Source organism: Schistocerca piceifrons, chromosome 4 (genome assembly GCF_021461385.2).
Source record: "Schistocerca piceifrons isolate TAMUIC-IGC-003096 chromosome 4, iqSchPice1.1, whole genome shotgun sequence".
Taxonomy (NCBI): domain Eukaryota; kingdom Metazoa; phylum Arthropoda; class Insecta; order Orthoptera; family Acrididae; genus Schistocerca; species Schistocerca piceifrons.
Genome location: NC_060141.1, coordinates 64,605,166 through 64,624,819, shown reverse-complemented (window position 1 = coordinate 64,624,819; position 19,654 = coordinate 64,605,166). Strand labels below are relative to the sequence as shown.

At 44.6% G+C, this 19,654-nt stretch overlaps 1 pseudogene; it reads right to left on the bottom strand.

Moving 5' to 3' along the window:
• Window positions 1–18,140: 18,140 nt before the first annotated feature.
• LOC124796662 lies at window positions 18,141–18,258 on the bottom strand (annotated as a pseudogene).
• Window positions 18,259–19,654: the final 1,396 nt, after the last annotated feature.

Below are 19,654 nucleotides of genomic sequence, written 5' to 3'. Positions count from 1 at the left end.
GTTTAGCTAAGTTTACATTTTAGCATTACATTCAGATTCGTGATCAGAACAATATTTTATAGCGGTATAAACTGTATACAGTATAACGGTAAAATGTAAACTTCGCTAAATATATTTGCGATTTTGTTTTTAATCTGTTATTGCAATGGGGACTATTTTATTACGTAATTTCTTATTTTCAATTTTTAGGACATTTCTTAAGATCTTTTACACTGTGACCTTTTTTAGAGGTGAAATAATAATAACAGTAGTAGTAAATATGGCCGCAATTTAAAGCTGAAAATTGTCCTCCTCTTCTAGTAATTGACGCACCTACTTGGGAAGCAAGCGTGATGACTCAGTGTCAGGGGTGAGAGACTACCTGTACATTTTAAGGTTCACTATAAGCTATACATTTGCTGTCATTGCAAAGTTCTCTTGCAACGCTGATCATAGGATGGCTTGAGGATCATACTGAGTACCGAAACTGGTAGCCAGTAGGCAAAATAATTAAACTGCGGCTGTACACACAAACATAATTCTTCAGGACTGTATTGCTCGCTGTTGCACCGCCAATATGTCGGGAATATGTACCATAATATTGTTGTTATTTTTATCGGTCATCTACCCCAAGGTTGGTTTGTTGCGGTTCTCCATTTCTGCCGATCGCCACCCGTCCTCTACGTTTCAGCATAACCGCTGAATCCTACATTATCAACGGTTAGCCATATAGCTAGACCTGCCTTTGCTATTATCTTCTGCCATTGCCCATCCGGCTACAGTTCTGAGTTGTAACAGTCTGGTGAAAAAAGTGGAACTCTCACTTGAACGTTTCAGCTGACTTTTTTTACGATTTATGTAAAGGCCTAACTCAACAGTAGTATCTATACTTTGTCCATCGTAAGAATAAACCTGATGCAAGCAAACACAAACGCGGTGATTGCTAAGCAGCCGTAGCATATGTACACTTCTGTTGTTACATTCTTGGAAGTAGGTCCTTCTTATGTATTAGATATCTGATTACTGTGTTAGGTAAATGAAACTTTAACATATTCTAATGTATTAACAGCCATCAAAGTTCTTCTTAATCGTGCCTTAGCTATGTACGAGAGTTTCTGTTTCAAAACTCGTGTACAGTGGCAGTCACTGTATTATTGTGCTCTGACTGTTAATACGTAGTGTCAAAATGGCTGACACTGCTTCCTGCTCCGTACTGAAACTAGCGCGTGGAAAATCGTTAAAAAGTCGAGCGAAACAGGTTGTTCTTAATGTTTTCCAAAAGTTTACAGAAAAAAAGCGGCTTTGAAGTTTTCCGAGGAACTATATTTACTAAAGTTAAGGCGTTTTTGAAAAAAGAATGCAGAGCTGAATCGATGGCGTTGTGGCATGGCAATATGGTACAGTCAGTGGTTCATCTCTCTCTTTGGTCTTCCGTTTTCTGCGTTCAATCTGGAATACCTAAATTTTAATTCATGAAATGTGTGCTAATTAGCGATTATCTAATCATCATATGAAAAATGCAAGTATTCTTTGTTTTAATTACATATGCACGCAAAATTGTAGTTTCCTTTGCAAAAATAAATTCTTAGTTTCTGATATTTTATAAAAACGTTGTTAAAATCAAGAAAACACAACGAATTAATTTTTCAGGACAAAAATGAAGAATCAGGCACACTTCGAGCTATGATTACTGTTTTGTACCACAGATGTGGTCGCACATGAGCGAAAGTGATATGCGTCTTAGAAACATGGAAAACTATCATTTTCACAACTTCAAGCACGCCATACAGATACTGTATTTTTACAGTTGCCACCTGTACCGTTGCGGCATGAACTCAACAGAACTGATCTGGAGGCAAGTTCAGGCATTTGTCGCAAAAAATAACAAGACATTTAAGCTGCCAAACGTACCGGAACTAACGCACGAAGCTTTGTCACACGCCACTGCCGAAAACTGGCCGTATACAGAACGGCACATCGTAAAAGAAGGCGATAAAATGTGGCTCTAGGATGGCTTCGGTGATTCTGTTGTTGATCGATTTGTTGTCAACGTAGCAGGTGACATTTGCAGTACTCAAGTGTATTGTCCGGATTCGGATGTGGAAGTAGTTCATAGATTACTGCCTGTAAGTAATACCTTCAGTGTTTTCGATGTTTAACTACGCCGCGAAATCCCTGCAATACACCTTTGCGTCACACATAGCTCGTGCAGAAAAATTACCCTGTGATTAAGTTAGGAATTTTCATCACTCTTGTTTTTAATTACAATACAATGTTAGCTAAGGACGAGAGCCTGTTACTCTTTCCGTGTTCTATAAAGAGTGTGCGATATTGCTGGAGTTATGCCTAATATTATTTCATTATCTTTAAAAATTAAATAACATTCGTAGGTATATTGTTTCTATGCTCGTCTCTTTTTTACATCTTAACTGCAACAGTTTACATCACGGCAAGTTAATTGCACTATCTGGATGGCCACTGCTGTCGAAGTTAAATGCGCCGGTAAAGATTTTGTCCCGTACTATTACTCAGTCGATGTGAGCGTAACGAGCACCATAAAACGTATCCCTATTATGAGACTACTCGAGACAGCTTGGCTTCCGCACCACGTGAAACGAAATCCAACGAGATTCCAGCAAACGCGCAAGAATACATCGTGTGATGTTTACCTCAGGTTCATTATGATGAACACGGTATAGAAACGCATCGTTCAACTTTTGTCGATCAGTTACATTTTAAAAGAAATAAAAAATAATAAAAACCTTTACAACTGGATTGCAGAATTAGGTCTTGGCACTGTTCCAGTCAGCGATGAATTTCATGAAGGTCAACCACATCGAAGCCGTGCTCGACATTATTAGAGAGTACCGCCCTTTGATTTACCGCGGGGCAGAGGTGTCCGTGAGCACACCGGAGACTGTAGTACAGTCGATGTTGCGTCGGTACTTAGCTTTGAAAACGATCTGTTCCCGATGGATGCTGTGCAGTTTGATCGAATCCCACAAAGAGGCTCGTGTCAAATTGTGTAATGAAATGCTAAAACAATGTGACCGCAGAAATGTAAAATCTGCGTACGACATCGCAACTTGGATATATTCGTACAATCCGAAACTAAACGGCAGTCAACTGTTTCAGCGATCCAGGATGGACAGAAACCACCAAAAGTGCTTCCAAGAAACTGATGGCTCGTTGGTTTAGTTACACTAGAAGTCTCGCAACCAGCTATCATCGTCAAACTGCAGCCTGGATCAAGTATTCGTGCGGCCCGCCGTTCTTAGCAGTATTTTGTAACAATATGAATCTAGAAACTAATAACCGAAACAAAAAATGTCGACTAACATTAAGAGCTTCTTCAGAGAGTAGTTTTTGTGTTCACTAACAAACAAAAATACTTACAGAAGGAGTAATATTTTAAGAAGTTCTTAATTTTAATGGCTGTTGGTAAATTCGGCTAGGTAAAGCTGATGACTTACCTCGGGGGCAGAGAGGGAAATTGTTGTTGTTGTTGTTGTTGTTGTTGTTGTGATCTTCAGTCAAGAGACTGGTTTGATGCAGCTCTCCATGCTACTCAATCCTGTGCAAACTACTTCATCTCCCAGTACCTATTGCACCCTACATCCTTCTGAATCTGCTTGGCGTATTCATCTCTTGGTCTCCCTCTACGACTTTTACTCTCCACGTTGCTCTACAATACTAAATTGGTGATCCCTTGGTGCCTCAGAATATGTCCTACCAAGCGATCCCTTCTCCTAGTCAAGTTGTGCGACAAATTTCTCTTCTCCCTAATTCTATTCAATACCTCCTCAATACTTATTTGATCTACCCATCTACTCTTCATCATTCTTCTGTAGCACCACATTTCGAAAGCTTCTATTCTATTCTTGTCTAAACTATTTATCGTCCACGTTTCACTTCCATACATGGCTACACTCCAGACTGTTGTTATACAACGCAGTGCGCGGAAGAAAAATGAGATTCAAATACATTTAATAAACATTTGTGATCGTGTCTGATACTCTATAATGCATTTAAATCTCTTTCTCTCTTTGGTCTAACAATGTTGAAGGGTTTAGTGGTATCACTTGGTTACACGCCTTGACGATCTATATCTGCGAAGTTCTCTCTCGGGCATGGTGACTTGCCTGCACATCCCGGTCGGGTTCTTAATCTGGTCTACACACCACAATGTTGCGCGTCCTCTAGGTCTTCAGACGTCGACTTATCCCTCTAAGATCCCCTTCCCATTATCTCTTGCATTCTGACGATGTGACCAAAATATTTCAGATGATTTTGGGTGAGAAGATTCGACAGTCTTCTTCTGATGCCGTTGGCTCATGGTCGATTCATTAGTTCGATGTGCTGTCCCTAGTATTCGAAGTGATCCACTACAGCACCAGATTTCCAGAGCATCAATCCTGTGACGATCCACCGTCTCTGTCGTCCAAGTTTCTGCTGACTGGGAAGATGTGCTGTCCCTAGTATTCGAAGTGATCCACTACAGCACCAGATTTCCAGAGCATCAATGCTGTGACGATCCACCGTCTCTGTCGTCCAAGTTTCTGCTGACTGGGAAGATTGGAGTCCGGACGGGGCTGAGCTTTATCCTGCCAGTGACGCAGTTGTCCTTCCAGATGCGAGAAAGTTTTGCTGTATAAATTGTCGCAATCTAAATGCGCCTACGGACGTCAGGCTCGCAATGTCCAGTGTCTCTGACAACAAATCGTAAATACTTGCAATGTGACCAGCACCCCTGCACTGACTACCTTCGTCCAGCGTCCTCCTTAACATGACCTTCAATTTCAGGAGACTAGAAATCGACTTTGTAGGAATCAGCGTGGGTTTCGAAAAAGACGATCGTGTGAAACCCAGCTCGCGCTATTCGTCCACGAGACTCAGAGGGCCACAGACACGGGTTCACAGGTAGATGCCGTGTTTCTTGACGACCTTGTAGACAGCAGTTCCCGTGTGGTCAGGTCTGTTGTCAGTAGGGCGATCTACAAACATCACTTTGATATTTGTGTTATTGATTTCAAGGCCATATTCTCTGTTTGGTTCGGTCAACCTTCGCATGATTGGAAGTTGATGTTTGTCTGTTGCTTTGATCAGAGTCTCTTCTGCATACCTGAGACTGTTGGTTTCTGTGCCACCTACAACGAGGCCGCCATACAACGTGCCTCATATGGCGCTCACTAAATGTATGTGCAACTAGTGTTACTAATCAGTTAACCATCCTTTCACATAGACAACACATCAGTATTGCAGGGTCACAGCTCTGGGCTCCTTGAGGGTGACAGGAGTCTGAAACAAGGAACAGTCGACGTGGAGTGTTGCGGATGGTGCCGAAAACGTTGAATACTTGGGGGCTGGAAGCCAATTTATTGCATCCTTACTATTGGGGATTCATAAAGTACTAGTCCAACAGTGTTAGTTTTGGCTGCTGAGGAAAAGAATTTCACGAGCACTGCTTTAGAGGATCGAAGAAGAGTTAACGCTGAAAGATATATTTTTTTTTCTTTCTTTCTTTTTGGCACAAGTAATCGCTGAAGTGAGGAGAAATAACGGAAAACGTCGTATTTTCTTCGTGATGACAGTGCTAGGTGTCACTTATCACACCTAACAATAAGTGATTATACGATGGAGGAAAACGTGGGATTAGTGTCTCACTACGGGTACTAAACCTGATTTGTCGCGTGACGACTTCTTATCGGTCCCTTTTCCTTCGAAAGACATTTGCATCATCTCAAGCTGTTCAACTCGCCACAGCCGTGTTTTTGAAGCACCAAACGTGGAGTGGGAAAAATGTTTTCAGAATTGGTTCGAACGTTTGACAGAATGTATAAATTGTATAGGCAAATATTTATGCAAAGGAATCCTTCCTGTAAAAATTATTTTTGTTAAAACTTAAAATGGGGCACTTCTAGAAAAATGTTAATACAGTTGCAGTACTGTTTATGACTGAGTCTACGCCAATAAAAGCCTTTTAAAATCAAACTCTGGCGAAGGATAGAAGCTGAAACAATGAATTAAAATACGTGGTACACCAAGGGCTTGAACGAAGGTCTCCTGCTTACTTGTCAGATATACTAACCTTTACACCACCACGGCAATGTGGCCAGCACCCCTGCACTGACTTCCTTCGTCCAGCGTCCTCCTTAACACGACCTTCAATTTCAGGAGACTAGAAATCGACTTTGTAGGAATCAGCGTGGGTTTCGAAAAAGACGATCGTGTGAAACCCAGCTCGCGCTATTCGTCCACGAGACTCAGAGGGCCATAGACACGGGTTCCCAGGTAGATGCCGTGTTTCTTGACTTCCGCAAGGCGTTCGATACAGTTCCCCACAGTCGTTTAATGAACATAGTAAGATCATATGGACTATCAGACCAATTGTGTGATTGGATTGAAGTGTTCCTAGATAACAGAACGCAGCATGTCATTCTCAATGGAGAGAAGTCTTCCGAAGTAAGAGTTATTTCAGGTGTGCCGCAGGGGAGTGTCGTAGGACCGTTGCTATTCACAATATATATAAATGACCTTGTGGATAACATCGGGAGTTCACTAAGTCTTTTTGTGGATGATGCTGTAGTATATCGAGAGGTTGTAACAATGGAAAATTGTACTGAAATAGAGGAGGACCTGCTACGAATTGACGCATGGTGCAGGGAATGGCAATTGAATCTCACTGTAGACAAGTGTAATGTGCTGCGAATACATAGAAAGAAAGATCCCTTATCATTTAGCTACAATTTAGCAGGTCAGCAAATGGAAGCAGTTAATTGTGTGAATTATCTGGGAGTAGGTATTAGTAGTGATTTAAAATGGAATGATCATATAAAGTTGATCGTCGGTAAAGCGGATGTCAGACTGAGATTCATTGCAAGAATCCCAAGGAAATGCAATCCGAAAACAAAGGAAGTAGGATACAGTACACCTGTTCACCCATTGCTTGAATACTGCTCACCGGTGTGGGATCCGTACAACACAGGGTTGATAGAAGAGATAGAGAAGATCCAACGGAGAGCAGCGCGCTTCGTTACAGGATCATTTAGTAATCGCGAAAGCGTTACTGAGATGATAGATAAACTCCAGTGGAAGACTCTGCAGGAGAGACGCTCAGTAGCTCGGTACGGGCTTTTGTTGAAGTTTCGACAACATACCTTCACCGAGGACTCAAGCAGTATATTGCTCCCTCCTACGTATATCTCGCGAAGAGACCATGAGGATAAAATCAGAGAGATTAGAGCCCACACAGAGGCAAACCGACAATCTTTCTTTCCACGAACAATACGAGACTGGAATAGAAGGGAGAACCGATAGAGGTACTCAAAGTACCCTCCGCCACACACCGTCAGGTGGCTTGCGGAGTATGGATGTAGATGTAGTTGAATGGGCAACGTTTCTGCCTAGTAAGCAAGAGACCTGACCTCATGTCCCGGCCTTATCACAAATTTTAATCCATTGCTCCAGCTTCTATCCTTAAGGAAGATAAATTGAGAAGCATGTGTCTCCAGGAAAACATAATTCCAAACAGTGACTAATTTGGAGTTTTTGGAGACTGGTTTCGGCAGCTGTGCTTGCGCCCGGCCCCAGTTAGCGGGACCAGACCGGCGCCACTCCGCCGCTATTTTCAGCAAGCTGTGGCAGCGGCGCCCATCTTCCCGCGGACAGCTCCCAGCTCCCAGCAACGGTACCGCCTCACCTCGCCTCACCTCGCCTCACCCGGCCACATCTCGCCTCGGTGGCGAGTCTTTCCCACCCGCAACCGGGTCGGCCGCGCTGCCGCAACTGCAGGCTCCACGTATCCGCCGCTTACCCCACACTGGTGTAGCGCAAGCAGGCAGCGGGCGTGCTGCGGCTCGTATAATACACTCTGCCACCGCAGTTGGCTTCCCGCTGCTATTCTATAATTGATGCAAAATTTGATGAGGGGTTCTTTGAACGACGTAGGCAACGCAGTATCGGAAAAAATTAGTACACCCTTTTTGGGGTTTCCAATTCACTCACGATTTATTGTTGCAGCAGTGCATATGTAGTACATAAAATGATGACATTTACACATTAGTAGCATAACCACTTGACCCTGCCTTTCTGACACCCATAGAAAGCCAGGTATGGGCGCCGGAAAAATCCCGTTTTTATGCGAGTTGTTTTTTTTAACATAATAGGTAGTGCATACGGAATATGTAGTATTTACATAGATCCCCTGTGACGAGTCGGGCGGGGTGGCCGAGCGGTTCTAGGCACTACAGTCTGGAACCGCACGACCGCTACGGTCGCAGGCTCGAATCCTGCCTCGGGCATGGATGTGTGTGATGTCCTTAGGTTAGTTAGGTTTAAGTAGTTCTAAGTTCTAGGAGACTGATGACCTCAGAAGTTAAGTCCCATAGTGCTCAGAGGCATTTGAACCATTTTGAACTCTGAGACGGTTTCCATGATACGATGGAACAACAGAGGGGACAAACATGGTCGCTGGCGCGCCGCTCGTGAAGTGTTCAAGGACGCTCACCACGCCTGCGAGAGCTGACCTCCTGCTGACAAGGGAAGCTCCCCATCGCACCCCCCTCAGATTTAGTTATAAGTTGGCAGAGCGGATGGGCCTTGAAAAACTGAACACAGATCAATCGAGAAAACAGGAAGAAGTTGTGTGAAACTATGAAAAAAATAAGCAAAATATACTAACTGAGTAGTCCATGCGCAAGATAGGCAACATCAAGGATAACGTGAGCTCAGGAGCGCGGTAGTCCCGTGGTTTGCGTGAGCAGCTGCGGAACGAGAGGTCCTTGGTTCAAGTCTTCCCTCGAGTAAAAAGTTTACTTTCTTTATTTTCGCAAAGTTATGATCTGTACGTTCGTTCAATGACGTCTCTGTTCACTGTAATAAGTTTAGTGTCTGTGTTTTGCTGGATTCATATTGCCCACGGAATACATCTCACGTATTTAATGCACTCTCGTCCAAAGTAGCGAACAGTCAACTGCCAGCCAGGGAGCCTCGTTAGCAGGAATACTCTCTCTTCCGTGCGCTGTAGTCGACTGACGTCGTGTGTTTCGATGTTTTTTTTAGGTGTAGCGTCCCCATACCTCGGCGCAGTTACCTCGCATCGGACGCACGGACGGACAGATAATAACTGTTTCAAAATAAAAAAGTTGAACTGTTCTCTCGAGGGAAGACTTGAACCCACGACCTCTCGTTCCGCAGCTGCTCACGCTAACCACGGGACCACGACGCTCCTGATTTAACACTATCCTTGATGTTGCCTATCTTGCGCATGGGCTACTCAGTTAGTATATTTTGCTTATTTTTTTCATAGTTCCACACAATTTCTTCCTGTTTTCTCGATTGATCTGTGTCCAATTTTTCAAGGCCTATCCACTGTGCCAACTTATAACTAAATCTGAGGGGGGGTGCGATGGGGAGGTTCCCTTGTGAGAAGAGGAGGCCGCGACGTTCGGATGACGGATTTACTTCAGACTTTGTGCACTTTTGATAGTCCATTAGGACAATATAATGTGCAAAAAGTAAGGCGTACTGCAGAGGCCGTTTTGAGAACATCGTAAGAGAAGTTCTACGCTTCAGTGATGTACCGGTGCTTTGCGACCCTGAGCACGTATTAGGCGGCCGTCATTAGCGTAATGTTCCATCTCCGTAATCGGTCGCTCGCTGGATTGAGTTCTGTTCATCTTTTTTTTTATTTATATATTTTCAACGCTAGTCGTATTATTTCGTACATATTATATTGAGGGAAAGGTAGCACGATGAAAATGGTTCAAATGGCTTTGAGCACCATGGGACTTAACTTCTGAGGTCATCAGTCGCCTACAACTTAGAACTACTTAAACCTAACTAACCTAAGGAGATCACACACATCCATGCCCGAGGCAGGAATCGAACCTGCGACCGTAGCGGTCGCGCGGTTGCAGACTGAAGCGCCTAGAACCGCTCAGCCACAAGGGCCGGCTAGCATGATGAAATGACACGTGTATTTGCATGAACTTCTCTTGAATTTCCGATGTATTTGACTGTTTACTAATTTTTGTCATTACAACAAATATCATGCGACTTTTGTTTGTGTAGGCAAGTTCAAGCTTTATCAAGCGCCTTCAAACTTATTGACACTTGATTGAAAACGAACGAAAAATTCCTTCTCATGAAGATGCTATTAAAATGCATTCAATCGCACACCGTCAATTTTGGGCATCGATATGTATGCAAATGTTGCGTTACGTCTGGTTTGGTTGCAAACTGTCGGAAGAAAGAAAAATTTTTGGAAATGTCGAACAGCTTTGTTTTTCTTTATAAAAACTTAAATTTGTTGTGCACGGGGGAAAACTGAATTCATTCCACATATTCATTCATGTTTTCGGCGTCTGTATGGAAAAGTATCATCCTGGAACGTGTAATGTTAAAAGCACATCCGACGATTATTCCTACATTACCGTCATATTCTGTTTTATTGTAACTCATTGTACTACTGAATAAAGTTATTTACACCTTTATTTATCGATGTTTGACTTTAGCTTTCCAAGCCTGTCTCTAGTCCCCGAAACCTGCGCCTGCACATCGAAGCGGCCAGGTTCAAAGCAGTTCCAGTACATTACACCAGCCCGGTTGGCCGTGCGGTCTAACGCACGGCTTTCCGGACTGGGAAGGAGCGCCTGGTCCCCGGCACGAATCCGCCCGGCGGATTTGTGTGGAGGTACGGTGATCCGGCCAGTCTGTGGATGGTTTTTACGCGGTTTTCCATCTGCCTCGGCAAATGCGGCCTGGTTCTTCTTATTCCGCCTCGGCGATTGCTGCGCAAACAAGTTCTCCATGTACGCGTACACCGCCATTACTCTACCACGCAAACATAGGGTTTCAAGTGGTTCAAATGGCTCTAAGCACTATGGGACTCAACTTCTGAGGTCATTAGTTCCCTAGAACTTAGAACTAGTTAAACCTAACTAACCTAAGGACATCACACACACATCCATGCCCGAGGCAGGATACGAAGCCGCGACCGTAGCGGTCTCGCGGTTCCAGACTGCAGCGCCTAGAACCGCACGGCCACTTCGGCCGGCCTGCAAACATAGGGGTTACACTCGTCTGGTGTGAGACGATCCCTGGAGAGGTCCACCGGGAGCCGAACCGCACGATAACCCTGGGTTCGGTGTGGGGCGGCGGAGGGGTGAAGTGGACTGCGGTAGTCGTCGTGGGGTTGCGGACCACCGCGGCTGCGGCGGGGACGGAGCCTCTCCGTCGTTTCTAGGTCCCCGGTTAACGTAACATAATATAACCTTACACCATTGCGGATATAAGGGTTTTTGGAAAATGACGACAGGCACACATTTTGAGGGAAACTTTATGGGTTTGGTCGTTTGCTCGTCGATAGTGGTATCGTAAATATTAACATTTGTTGTGATAATAAAATTTAGCAAACAGTCGAATAACACTAGAAATACAATGAAAGTTCATGCATATACAGGTGTCTTTTCATCATATTAACTTTGAACTCTAATATGTGTGACTAGTGTTGAAAATAATATAAATAAAAAATAAATAAAATAAACACGAGCGGGAAACATTAACTGATACAGTCTCCAAGGTTAAATTTATGGGGGATATCTCGGAACCATTTGAAATCCAAACTGGAGTGCGAAGGGGGTGACGGACTTTCACCATTACTCTTTAATATCATTCTTGAAAAAATTATCAGGACATGGGAAAAAGAAGTCAAAGGAATCCAAATTGGCATTAGAAAAGATAATAGATTCAATGTGAAGTGTTTAGCTTTTGCGGATGACCTTGCAATCCTCACAAATAATAGAAAAGAAGCCACTAACGCCATAGAGAAGTTACACGAAATTGCACAAAGAACTGGCCTGCAAATCTCATATGAGAAAACCCAGTACACAGAAAGAGTGCCACAAGACAAATTGCCTCTTGTAACAACCCATGGGAAAATTGTACAAGTACCACATTTTAAGTACCTGGGAGAAATCATCCAGCCATCAGGGATCAACCTAAAGGCCAATGAGGAAAGAATAAAAAAACTACAGAAAGCATATAAACTCACGTGGAACTATTATAACAAAAAGTCCATATCCATTAACGCAAAATTGAGGCACTACAACACTGTCGTATTTCCGGAGGCACTGTATGCATCTGAAACAACACAAATAGGTGGGCAAACTAAAATCAAAGAAATAGAGAAACAAGAAAGGAAAATTGTCAGGAAAATTTTTGGCCCGATACAAGAGCAAGGAATCTGGAAGAAGAGACCAACATCAGAATTATATAAATACAGAGACAAGATTACGGATACAATAAGGAAAAGAAGAATGCAGTTCTACGGACATATCCACAGGCTGAATGAAAACAGAATTTCAAAGCGAATTCTTAAAGTCATCAACTCAGGCAGGGGAAAAACAAAATGGATAAAAGAAGTTGAAGAGGACCTCAGACAAGCACACATAACAGTAAACGATGCAGAAAATAGAACTGAATTCAGGAACATCATCAAAAAACATAAATTTGACACCACAACACAGAAGAGACCAGGATGCAAATGGACAGCGGAGCGAAAGAAACAACACAGTGAACACATGAAGAAAATTTGGGCTCAGAAAAAACATAAACAATCATCATAAAGGAATCCAAGTTCAAACGCTCTCTTAAATGGGAATAAGCGAAAATAATAATAATAATAATAAACACGAGCGGGTGTCGATCGAGGGAGCGACCGATTATGGAGCCTGAACGCTAACCGCATACCCGCCGCCAGCTCGCGCTCAGGGCCGTAACGCAGCAGTACATTACTGACGCGTAAAACTTCCCTTGCGATTTTCACGAAATCACCGAACTAGCACGCCTTACTACGTGCGCATTATCTTGCCCTCGTGGACTACTGAAGTGTAGGGAGTTTGAAGTGAATCCGTTCTCCGAACGCCGTGGCGTCCCCTTGTCAGACCGGGACACACGCACAGGGTTATGGCGAGGCAGCTGCTCGTGATACGCAAGTGAAGGAACGGCGCGACCCGCGGCGACCCGGCGTGACCCCACGCTGGCGCTGGCGCCCGGCCGGCTAGCGGTAACTCTGAGCGCGGGCACCCACAGGCTCCGCGGCCTCTGCTATGCGCGCCGCGGACCCGCCACACCTGCGCTGCCCGCTGGCCGACTCGCCGCGCCTCTGCAGCAGGCCGCACCTGCCGGCGCCACTGCAAGGCCAGGAAGCAGGGGACCGACAGCCGCGCGAGGCGCTGGGGAAGGAGCGTCGGTCCAGACAGCGACGCGCCGCGCGTTGCTCTGTCCGTCCTCGAGATCCAGGGCGCCGCAGGCAAAGGACGCGTTCCTCGACTTCCGGAAGGTGTTCGATAGAGTTCAGCACTGTCGTTTCGCGAACAAAACACGAGCTAGCAGGGTATCATAACAGAGTTGTTACTGGATCCCGGACTTACCAGCACACAGAAATCGACACTGCAACGGCACATACTTCTCTAGCATTACTATTCATCAACAGCAGTTGTCGATACCAGCACTGTTTTTAAAATTCTGGACAGGTCAATATTGAAACTTCCTGACAGATTAATACTGTGTGCCGGACCAAGACTCGAACTCGTGACCTGTTCGCAGGAGAGCTTCTGTGAAGTTTGGAAGGTAAGAGACGAGGTACTGGCAGAATTGAAGCTGTGAGGACGGGTCGCGAGTCGTGCTTAGGTAGCTCAGTTGGTAGAGCACTTGCCCGCGAAAGGCAAAGGTCCCGAGTTCGAGTCTCGGTCCGGCACACAGTTTTAATCTGTCAGGAAGTTTCATATCAGCGCACAGTCCGCTATGGAATGAAAATCTCATTCACGTCAATATTATCTCAGCTGCTTTTCTGAAAACTTTCATATAATTTCACACACAATATGTTACATTTCGAGCTAAAATTTATGAAAAGGAATTACTTTATTCTCGATGTTACAACTGATAATAACCATCTCGGAATGTGCAGTTAAAATTATTTTTTTAGAAGCATTTGAAATTACGAATTATTAACATACTTAACATTTCTATTATTAATTACGGAATCCTGTATTGCTTACTATGTTTATTTCTCGATTTATTTATGAAATAGTAATCGAAATAAACAGAAATTCATTTGTGAAGAAAAACTGTAAACCCTTTGGAATATGGTTATTACTGCAGACTGATTAGGCATGCCTCTAATGTGATCGGACGTATTTCTGTATTTTGGGCGAACAATGTAATTGCGGGCCGGCCGGTGTGGCCGAGCGGTTCTAGGCGCTACAGTTTGCAACCGCGCCACTGCTACGGTCACAGGTTCGAATCCTGGATGTGTGTGATGTTCTTAGGTTAATTAGCTTTAAGTACATCTAAGTTCTAGGGGACTGATGACCTCAGATGTTAAGTCCCATAGTGCTCAGAGCCATACACTATGTGATCAAAAGCATCCGGGCACCCCCCACAACATACATTTTTCATATTACGCGAATTCTGATGACACCTACTCCCAGGTACTCCATATCAGCGACCTCAGTAGTCATTAGACATCATGAGAGAGCAGAATGGTGCGCTCGGCGGAACTCACGTACTCTGAACGTGGTCAGGTGATTGGGTGTCACTTGTGTCATACGTCTGTACGCGAGATTTGCACACTCCTAAACATCCCTAGGTCCACTGTTTCCGATGTGATACTAAAGTGGAAATATGAAGCGACACGTACAGCACAAAAGCGTACTGGGCGTCCTCGTCTGTTGACTGACAGTTGAAGAGGGTCGTAATGTGTAATAGTCAGACTATCGAGACCGTCACACAGGAATTCCGAACTGCATCAGGATCCACTGCAAGTACTATGACAGTTAGGCGGGAGGTGAGAAAATTTGGATTTCATGGTCGAACGGCTGCTCATATGCCACACATCACGCCGGTAAATGCCAAACGACGCCTCGCTTGGTGTAAGGAGCGTAAACATTGGACGGTTGAACAGTGGAAAAACGTTGTGTGGAGTGACGTATCACGGTACACAATGTGGCGATCCGATGGCAGGGTGTGGGTATGTTGAATGCCCGGTGAACATCATCTGCCAGCGGTGGTGTTATGGTGTGGTTGTGTTTTTCATAGAGGGGGCGCACACCCCTAATTGTTTTGCATGGCACTATCACAGCACAGGCCTACATTGATGTTTTAAGCACCCTCTTGCTTCCCATTGTTGAAGAGCAATTCGGCGATGGCGATTGCATCTTTGAACACGATCGAGCACCTGTTCATAATGCACGGCCTGTGGCGGAGTGGTTACACGACAATAACATCCCTGTAAGGGACTGGCCTGCGCAGAGTCCTGACCCGAATCCTACAGAACACCTTTGGGATGTTTTTGAAGACCTACATCTTACCAAGCCTCACTGACCGACATCGATAGCTCTCTTCAGGCAGCACTCCGTGAAAAATGGCCTGCCATTCCCAAGAAGCCCTCCAGCACCTGATTGAACGTACGCCTGCGAGAGTGGAAGCTGTCATCAAGTCAAATAAGGGTGGGCCAACATCATACTGAATTCCAGCATTACCGATAGAGGGCGCCACGAACTTGTAAGTCATTTTCAGCCAGGTGTCCGGATACTTTTGATCACATAGTGTACGTCTATAGAGATCCCTCTAGACCACACTGAATCTGTGTGTACAACAATGCGAGGATTCAGCTTTAACTGCAGGTCACTGATCAACGTTCTAAAACAAGATGCGTACGCAACGTGTCCCAAGACACTGTAGAGGACCGTAAATTGAGAACTTTGAGTTTTGGAACCAGCTGACCCAAATTACTCTCTTAGGCAGTGCGAAGTCTTGTATGAACAATGCAAATGGGGCACGTGTTAGTAAACCGTTAATGTTTCTCTGATGACACAACCTAAAAAAATATAAAACTTCCTGGCAGATTAAAACTGTGTGCCGGACCGAGACTCGAACTAGGGACCTCTGCCTTTCGCGGGCAAATGCTCTACCGACTGAGCTACCCAAGCACGACTCACGCCCCGTCCTCACAGCTTTACTTCTGCCAGTACCTCATCTCCTACCTTCCAAACTTCGGTCCGGCACACAGTTTTAATCTGCCAGGAAGTTTCATATCAGCGCACACTCCGCTGTAGAGTGAAAATTTCATTCTAAAAAAATATACATTGTCTTATATAATATGTCCGCAGTGGAGTACCTCACTCTTTGTAGTTCCGTGAGGGGTTCTCGAAGGTGGAGCATTATTCATTAGAGGAAATTGCAGGTATTAATTTAATGTATGGTCCAGAAGGATACAGTGCCCGAAAAGCAGGACCCATCTACAGAAGGAAGTTCCGCAGCAGGCTTAATCATAATTGGAAGAAAGTTACTGGCGTAGGTAGAAACAAGATCTTTCAGGTCTCAGAGAGACGGCCAAGTTTGTTGACAAACAGTTGTTCCAGCAGTGCAATTTGAGGAGATGCCGGGAATGAATGAAGATTCGTCATAAGCACCGGTCAGTTTGCTCATAAAACGCACACTTCAAAGGATGCAATATGCACACTTGAGAGCAACAACTATACCGCTACGACGGACGCCGTGTACAAGCACTGTGAACAGGCGACTTTTTATCCACACCTAAGCTCAATGGATTATTGTTGCAATACAAGCACTGTGACTGATGGTCATCACTTGGAAACAGTTGTTATTAGCTTAAGTTACTGCAATGCGTTAAATTTGTCAGGTAAATATTAAACTTTATATTCATTTCGAATACTACATTCTTAACTAAAGTGTTCGGTTTAGGATCCTTTACCACCTGTATAACCTTGAGCCCAAAGGTTTGGCGCAACTTATATAGTTATGAACCGTGGTAAAACAAAACTAGTTATTTTATAGAGATTCTCAAACGGATTCCTAGCATTAATTTAGAGGAAAAGAAAGGACATAGGTGGAGTGGAAACTTACATTTTAAAGAGAAGCGGGAAGGAATCGTTTGTGACCATATCTAAACCATTCGCGACGTTGACTTCCCTTCCCCTTCAAGTCAGCGAAGCGCAGTATAACATAACTGTTCGCAGAGTTAGACCGTTCAAGGTGAGGAGAAACATTGTTCTTCTGCAGTTTTTTAGAGTTTACTCTGGTCCAATGGAATATCATAGCGATTGTAGGCAATTAAAACTTTCAGTGACTAAAAATGACTAAGAAATAACGTCCTCGAATACGCGTTCTTAGCTTCTCAATTTATTTGTTGCAGTATTTCTTCGAGCAGTTCTCGGCAAATTTAACAATGTACACTACTAAAAAAAAATACACTACTTTTTATTCACCGACATCTGGTTTCGGTCTGCGAATCAGATCACCTTTAGGTACGGCCCCGACTACACGACTGTACGATTTTTTTTTTTTTCCCACCACACCCTTGGCTTTTATATTAATTTCACACAACGTCGACAAATGGCACTTTCCGGCGCCAGGTTTAAAGATGATCTGCAGCGAAGACTGAAACCGGTTGTCGGTAAATAAAAAGTTGTGATCTGGATGGTGTTTATTTATTATAACAAAAGGGTCACCTTTTCCAAGACATGGAATTAATTATGAAATCTCCAGTACATTCTTGTCATTTTATTTCTCCTGTAGAGAGTCTAAGAGCTTCCGCCTGTACTTTCGTCGCAACGTGTTCTGGAGCTGTGAAAGGATGCGCTCTTAACAAAGCAAGCAAGCTTAATCGATGTGTTGAGTCTCTGTTGGAAAAAACGAAAACATGAAAACATTTGCTTCTCAGTATTCTGACATCAGTCTTCATTTGTGGTCGCATAATATTCACAGGTCTTATCCAGAAAATGAGTACTAAGTGGAAGCGCGGCACTCAAGGCAATGGAACGCACAACTTAACGAGTGAAAATACCATAAAGTGAACTTACTGCCATGTTAAGTAGATACAGAGTTTTATACCGTAGCATATGACATAGAGAAGTATACATACGTTTATAGCGTTAGCACTCCGTCTTCAGGCCACAAGTGGCCCATCAGGACCATCCGACCGCCGTATCATCCTTAGTGAGGATGCGGATAGGAGGGGCGTGTGGTCAGCACACCCCTCTCCCGGTCGTTATGATGGTTTTCTTTGACCGGAGCCGCTACTATTGGGTCGAGTAGCTCCTCAGTTGGCATCACGAGGCTGAGTGCACCCCAAAAAATGGCAACAGCGCATGGCAGCCCGTGTGGTCACCCATCCAAGTGCCGGCCACGCCCGACAGCGCTTAACTTCAGTGATCTGACGGGAACCGGTGTATGCACTGCGGCAAGGCCGTTGCCATATAGCGTTATGTATGTAGAAAAATAATTACCGCAGCGATGAGCACTACAGAGTCGTTGACCTCTGTGCCGATGCCAAAACTAACGGTCTGGGTTGTAGGTTAGGTCAACGGAAGTCTTTCCCGTTGCTGGCATGCAATTGCGCTCATCGTACACACACACACAAACGCTCGCACGCACGCATACAGTTTCAGCGGCCATCTGGAAGACTAATCGAGCCGTTAACGCTCTTTTACGACGCAGGAAGTCACAGTACCTCAGCTCGAATATAGCGTTCTGATGAATATCGACGCTGACAGGAAGTTTATGCTTATGGTTTGTTTAGTGGCTTCCACATTTCTTGAAGTGAGTATCAGAGATTGGGAGGCAGAGACTGAGGCGCGTTAGCTTCTCAGTGTAACGCGCTGTGCATTCCAAACAACTTGTTATGCTCTTATCTTAGTGTTTATAACAGCACCATATCATCTGGCGGTGAGGCTACACATATTAATTTTTTTGCATTCCACTAAGCAGTGTACTCAGCTCTCAGCGACTTAAGTTTATCCGTATAAGCTGTTGTTACGTTGACGAAGAGAGAAGCGACCCCGTGTGAAGTTTTACCGAACATCATTTGCTACGAAATTGGTCAGCGAAAGTGGCACCTCCTGCTCTGCTGAAAGCCGCAAGTGAACTCTACCGTTCAGCGGAAACGTAGTCCAAGTCTACAACGCAATACTCTCTCACTGTTGTAACTCGTGAGATCAACGCTTGTGCCTTTTTTAGTTTGGCTTTAACGCGTTTATTTTTATTTGGCAGACAACTTAAAATCAGAATGAGATTTTCACTCTGCAGCGGAGTGTGCGCTGATATGAAACTTCCTGGCAGATTAAAACTGTGTGCCGGGCCAAGACTCGAACTCGGGACCTTTGCCTTTCGCGGGCAAGTGCTCTACCAGCTGAGCTGCCCAAGCACGACTCACGCCCCGTCCTCACAGCTTTACTTCCGCCAGTACCTCACCTCCTACCTTCCAAACTTTCGCAGGAGAGCTTCTGTAAAGTTTGGAAGGTAGGAGACGAGATACTGGCGGAAGTAAATCTGTGAGGACGGGGCGTGAGTCGTGCTTGGGTAGCTCAGCTGGTAGAGCACTTGTCCGCGAAAGGCAAAGGTCCCGAGTTCGAGTCTCGGACCGGCACACAGTCGCAGGAGAGCTTCTGTAAAGTTTGGAAGGTAGGAGACGAGGTACTGGCGGAAGTAAATCTGTGAGGACGGGGCGTGAGTCGTGCTTGGGTAGCTCAGCTGGTAGAGCACTTGTCCACGAAAGGCAAAGGTCCCGAGTTCGAGTCTCGGACCGGCACACAGTTTTAATCTGCCAGGAAGTTTCATCTTAAAATCAACTTGAACTCAAAACAAGAAAAGA